Source organism: Chenopodium quinoa, unplaced genomic scaffold (genome assembly GCF_001683475.1).
Source record: "Chenopodium quinoa cultivar QQ74 unplaced genomic scaffold, ASM168347v1, whole genome shotgun sequence".
Lineage (NCBI taxonomy): Eukaryota > Viridiplantae > Streptophyta > Magnoliopsida > Caryophyllales > Amaranthaceae > Chenopodium > Chenopodium quinoa.
Genome location: NW_018744858.1, coordinates 2,255,874 through 2,262,089, shown reverse-complemented (window position 1 = coordinate 2,262,089; position 6,216 = coordinate 2,255,874).

Here is a 6,216-nt window from a genome sequence, read left to right as displayed (position 1 = left end):
GGAGGATTGACCTACCCATTCGGTTAGGAGAGAAGGGAGAAGGACGCCACATGGTAGTCCGGTTCTTGGTCGTTGAAGAATTGATCGTCTATAATATCTTTTAGGCCGTCCAACACTGAATGGGTCCAAGGTCGTCATCATTCCATCCCTTATGCTCCTGAAGTTTGAAAGAGATGATGGGTCTGTAGGTTCCTTGAACGGAGATCAGAAGATGGCAAGGGAGTGTTATCTCTCAGACGTCAAGCCTACTATGGCCGCATCCGGCCACGAGGAAGAACCTATAGACCTTGATGAGATCAAAGAAGCCGCGATTGCTCCAATGGCAGCCAGCAAAAAGAGAAAGGCCGACCAGTTGGTGGCCATCAAGAAAGAGAAGCAATAGCAATCACTGACCGGGGAACGGTCAGACGAACTCCGTCCCCAGCCGGCTAGTGAACATATTGACATCGGTTTAGAAGATACACGTCCGAAGCGAACTGTTAGGGTGGGGACCGTTGCATTTGCCAAGTTAGGTGCAGAATTGCACCATCTGCCGAAAGAGTTCAAGGAAATTTTTGCCTTTGAAGTGGAAGAGATGCCAGGCATCAGCCCGGATCTTGCTGTCCACAAACTCGCCGTAGATTCAAAAAAGAAGTCGGTTAGGCAATAGAAAAGGAATCACGGTGAGGAAAGAAGTCAGACAGCAGCTGCCGAAGTCAAGAAGCTGTTGGATGCTGGGTTCATTCGGAAATGTTACTTGACGCAGTGGGTTGCAAACGATGTTCTTGTAAAAAAGCCGAACGGTACCTGACGCATGTGTGTTGATTACACCGACCTGAACAAGGCATGTTCGAAGGATAGGTTTCCACTGCCAAAGATCAACAGTTTAGTCGACTCTATAGCCGGTCATTCCTTGATGAGCTTTATGGACGCCTACTCAGGCTTTCATCAGATACCCTTGTGGAAGAAAGATCAAGAGAAGACGGCTTTCGTCACTGATCAAGGGTTATTCTGTCATATTGTGATGCCGTTTGGGTTGAAGAATGCGCCTGCTACTTTCCAATGAATGATTAATACAGTCTTCATTAATCAAATTGGGAGGAATGTAGAGGCGTACTTTGATGACATGATAGTCAAATCCAAGCTATAGACGGGTCACCTTGCTGACCTCTGACAAACCATCACCACCCTCAAGAAGCACAAAGTCATGCTTAATCCCAAGAAATGTGTCTTTGGTGTTGAGTCTGGGAAGTTTCTCGGATTTCTGATTGATCAAAGGGGGATAGAGGCCAACCCAGAAAAGATACAGGCGGTTATTGACATGAAGTCACCCCGCATTGTCAAAGAAGTCCAAAAATTAACCGGTCAAGGGACAAGTGCCTCTATTTCTTCCAAGCAATCAAAAAGAAGGCTAGATTTGAATGGGGGGAGGATACTGACGCGGCATTCCAGAAGTTTAAAAAACACTTGCATTCATTGCCAAGGCTTGTAAGCCCTCTACCACATGAGGTTCTGGAATGCCTCTATCAGGTCTGGCTTTCGGTTGTATGTGCACAGTTCACGGTTCTCTCATTTCTTGGGGGCAGAAACCAAATAGAACCGTTCTAACTTGATCGTCGGAGGCGGAACTCCACCCAACTGGAGTCTCCGTTGTTTTGCAGCTATAGGCGCCCGGAATCCAGTCTTGGAATTGTAACTCTCCCGAAGGACACAGAAAACCCCAAAACACATGTCATTCCATATATGTCGCCTACGTGTCAATTTATCATTTTAATTTAATATTTTTACTTTTAGAAATCCTATCCAATGCACCATGAGTCCCTAATATTTTTAGTCTCATTTCAAATAAGACAAAACTTTATATATTTAGGGTTAAATGAGAAGTTCCTTAAAATGTGAAAAATGAGAAGGATACTTTTTGTACTAAATATGCATATTTTTTGAGCTAAATGTGCAAAAAAATATTTTAACTCAAATTTGATGTGCATAAATTTTGAACATAATGTGCACATTTCCTGATTTTCCATAAAATTCAATTTTTTTTTAGTCCAAAAATCAATTTTTCTGTTTTAGTTAAAAAAATGTTTTTTTTTTACAATTACCACATACAATTGTTGCTGTTTTAGCAATTACCACCTATTTTTTATTTTATTTTATTCTTTTTAAATTTTACCACCTACTATTATTAAAATATCAAAACTTCCCACCTATTTGGCTCTCAACTCAAATGTGACGTCATGTGGGGCCCACTAACTACCTTCCCACCCTTTTTCCCTCCCTTTCTTTCTTTCTCACTTGATTTCTCGTTCCCTTGTATTGTATACCTCTCAAAATCAAGGAAAAACTTCAATTCTTGTAATAATTAACATGAATATATAATTTAATTTAACGTATTTCCTCAATTTTGAGAGGAGTACAATATGGGGGAATGAAAAATCGAGAGAGAAAGAAGGAAAGGAGGGAAATAGGGTAAGAAGGTAATTAGTGGGCCCCACAGGACATCACACTTCAATTTAGAGCCAAATAGGTAAAAGTTTTGATATTTTAAAAAATAGTAGGTGGTAAAATTAAAAAAATAAAATAAAATATGTGTAGGTGGTAATTCCTAAAACAGCAACTATTGTAGGTGGTAAGTGTCAAAAAATCCTTAAAAAATTTGCACATTTCATCTTTCTCATCTTCTTATTTTAAAAAACTTCTTATTGAAATCCAACACACAGACACACACATGTAAAACCTAGTGAAAGTAGTTGAGTAGACGAAAACTGTCCAAAATCGGCTTGCCTTACCCAATAAGGCTCAATTTTTCACTAAAAAAAAATTCAATAGACCCAAATAAATCAAATCCTTTTGAGATTTTTGCTTTGAGTCAGTCACATTTCTATTTGTAATATCTCGTATTTTAATACATTTTTTATTAAAATTTATATATTTTTGTATTTTATAAATTAATTACAAAGTCTATAAAATATACTCCCTTTGTTTTTTTAAAAAGCTAAACTTGCCTTACTCGGCCTTTTTTTTAAGTGATACACTTCCTCTTTCGGAAACCCCTTAGATTTTAATGTAACTTTACTCACCAATGGTACTCACTCTCTCTTACTTTATTTTCCACTCTTTCAATGGTCCCTACTCCTTCTCACATCCCTTTACTTTTCAATTAAATAATAACCTCAATATCTTTTCTTACAATTTTTTATTATTCAACTTATCCCACTAACATCTTATATTATTATTAAAGTCAATAAAATATCTTAGAACTCCGTGCATTCACAGTTCTAGATTTAAAAAAACGATAAAAAAAACATAAAAAAAATAAAAATGAAAAAAAAGAGGGAGTATTTGTTACTCAAAAAGTATTTGATTGGGGCAAAAATATTTATTGGACTAGTTTACTTCAAAGAGAAAGAGTTTTTAAAAGGTTTTAATTAGGAAAGCTTAAAGAATTTTAGAGATAATACAATTCCTCACTAATGACATGCTTGTAAATTCCGTATTTTATTACTTGCTCCACTTTTCTTTTACGATCATATTTTATTACTTGATCCATTTCTTTTTTTGGAATCCTTTCACGATATTTTACTATAATTTCTTCTCTCCTAGTGAACCCCTAACTATCATACTTTAATATTTTCATATTTTCTCTCCTCCCAACTTTCATACTTTAATTTTTTTTTTCCACCAACACACTTCCTTCATATTTTATTACTTTATACTATTTCTCCTAAAACTCTGCACATGGAGAAATGAACAAGAAATAAAATGCGGAGGGAGTATTGATTTTTTGATTTTAAAAGAGGGTAAAAAAAAACCCCACTTGCTCATAAAATTTCCCTACAAGTTTTATTTTACAATTGAACAATTTTACAAAAACCCCAACCCTCTTTCTCTCTCTCTCTTGTCGTGTGCCGCCTGCAGGCCACCGTCGGATGGTAACCACCACCAACGAGCGGCAGCAACATCACCCAGCGGCAACCGTGAGTTTATATCTCCTCCTTATGATTTTCGGTAATCATACAAAAAAAAAAAAAAAAAAAAAAAACTCTATCTTTCTCTCTTTTCTTTATTAATTAAATCCTTAATTTTAAGATTCAATTCATGGTTAAAATTGATTATAAAAAGGTCTGTTGTGATTTATTACTATAATTTTTTGATTTTAATTATATAAAAACCCCCAAATTATAATCCCTAAAAATTGAAAGTGAGCTTTTAAGTTAAGGTTTTAATTACCCACTTTAAGAAAGTGAATTAGGATTTTAAACCAAAGTTTCATATTTTTAGAGAGGTTTAAAATATTTAAAAGTTGCTAATTTATATTAATAGAGAATGTTAATTATGTCTACGTATTCTTTATTGTAGGAGATTTTGATTGAGCGATTTCTAACGAGTGTGACCATTCTAAGGCATTACTCGAAATACGTGTATGGGCAAGATAATTTATTTAAGCGTAGTACTATGTTAGGAATTTATTTATGTACCAAGAATGAGAGTAGAAGCATATTAAGTTGGTTATGATGCTTGGAATGTGCATTGTAGGATTCATGTATATATGCAAGCATATGGATATATTGGATTTATTATTACTCCCTCCGTGTTTTAATGAGTGTTACACTTATCAAATGCGGTCGTGTTTTAATAAGTGTTACACTTACTTTTTTTGGCAAAAACCTATATTTTGATATTATATCTTCTCCTTTCATGGTCCCCACCCAAACTCACTACTATTTTTTTTTTATTACTCTTATTTCTTTCCTCTCACATTCATTACTTTTCATTAAACTATTAACCTTACTATCTTTATATCTTTTACAATTTTTTAATACTTCAACTACCCCACTTGCCTCTTATTTTATTTAAGTCAATTAAATTGCGTAAAACTATATGCCAGTCAAAGTGTAATACTTATTAAAATACAGAGAAAGTATTGATACAAGTTGAAATTAAGTGAATCATGTTACTGTAGTACTTCGTATTTTTTATTATAGGATATTAAGAAGGCATCTATTACATAATACTAAAGAGAAACCAAGAGAGATACTTGGCGCTATTATATTAAAAAATTTACCTCCAAAAGTACTTTTTTTGTAAAAAACAAAATCATTGTTACTAGGGAAAATAATTGTATCTCAATTATGACATTTGTTTTATATAGTATATAAATATTAATACTGTCCTAAAATCTAATATATATATATATATATATATATATATATATATATATATATAAATATAAAGGAGAGTTTTTTCCCGATTTTTTATAGAGTCATGTAGGATTAAATTTTCTTGACGCGCCATGTAGCATCATAAACTTTAGTTATAGCCAATTATATAAGATATTAAAATTTTTTTAGAATTAAATAATTCAAATGCCACATAAGCAAAAATGACGAATGAGATTTTAAATTAATTAAATATAATATATTATCTTTTGAGATTAGGAATTTTTTCTAAATATATAAAGAATGGGAGGAAAATAACAATTTATTTTAAAATAAAAAATTAAATGATATACTATAAAATAACAAAATTTATCACATAAATACAAAAAATATTTATTTTAAAAAAATACAACCAAACCATGCATCGCACGAGCTTCATCTTGTATTATATTGTTTATTAATTTTTTTTTATGTGAAAACTGTCTATTATAACTTATATGTTGTTTGAAATATTTTCTTGCATGTTTTTATTTTTTTTAATACTCTAATTTTTTTAATACTCAAGTCATTATATTTATACCGTTTTTATAATATTATTGTCAAAAAAATTTGACAACCGTACATTATTGTACGAGATTTAATCTAGATACACTTACATAATCTTCATGATGGACAAAAAAAGCTTGGTACTACAGAAGTACATATCGACCTCGTTAGGTTCGTGATATTGGCTACGTATCTAACTCATCGTTTGAATGCATCTTTCTGTTGATTAACCGATTCGATTGGCTTTGAGAGTCTCAGAGTATTTATCTTTTTAGAACTAAAAGCCTAAAAGAACTTGAACAAAGTAGTCTGAATTTTGTTCCAAATACCCCTTAAAGATCCGGTAAAATGCATATGTAAAGCCTCATCTTTGATCCCTCCCCCAAAATAAAGGAGTATGAAACACAAAATATCAGAGGTATCTATCAAAACAAAAATGATTTATTTGAACAAATTATGTGTTACAATATGTATATATTATGATAAGATTGAAATGAGCAAAAATATACCTATAATTCATGTTATATATTTG